This window comes from Myotis davidii, unplaced genomic scaffold, assembly GCF_000327345.1.
Source record: "Myotis davidii unplaced genomic scaffold, ASM32734v1 scaffold399, whole genome shotgun sequence".
Taxonomy (NCBI): domain Eukaryota; kingdom Metazoa; phylum Chordata; class Mammalia; order Chiroptera; family Vespertilionidae; genus Myotis; species Myotis davidii.
Genome location: NW_006292094.1, coordinates 5,729,274 through 5,729,678, shown reverse-complemented (window position 1 = coordinate 5,729,678; position 405 = coordinate 5,729,274). Strand labels below are relative to the sequence as shown.

Genomic DNA, 405 nt, shown 5'->3' with positions numbered 1-405 from the left:
CACCGTGGCTCTCACCCAGTGGCCAGCGGCCGGTGCCTTAGGCCTCACAGGTGCGTCCTTAGGAGGTTCCACCTCGTTCCAGGGGGTTCGCTGGTGCTCACTGACCCCTGCGTCCTGTCCCCCAGCGTCTCTGTGGTGCGAGGTCCTGTCTGCCGTGGGCACCGGGTAACAGGCCACTTTCCACCGAGCGCCCATCAGAGCTTCCGGTAGGCGAGACGGCAGGGCCTCCCGCCAGGAGGCGCACCTGCCTCCACGGCAACAGCACTTCCCACGAGCTCCTCGGGGACCCGGGACGGCGATGGCGGCCGGTCCTCTGGCCTGGCCCCGGGGGTCCCGCTTCTCTCCCGCGTGACTCCCTCTGTCCACAGCAGGAAGCTGACACTGTTCAGCTCATTTTTAGAACCA

General features: G+C 67.2%; 1 protein-coding gene across 1 annotated transcript in view; it reads left to right on the top strand.

Annotated features, from left to right (window-relative positions):
- SDK1 (sidekick cell adhesion molecule 1) overlaps positions 1-405 on the top strand; it is a 455,450-nt gene that overhangs the window by 245,003 nt on the left and 210,042 nt on the right. The gene's annotated exons all lie outside the window — the stretch shown is intronic.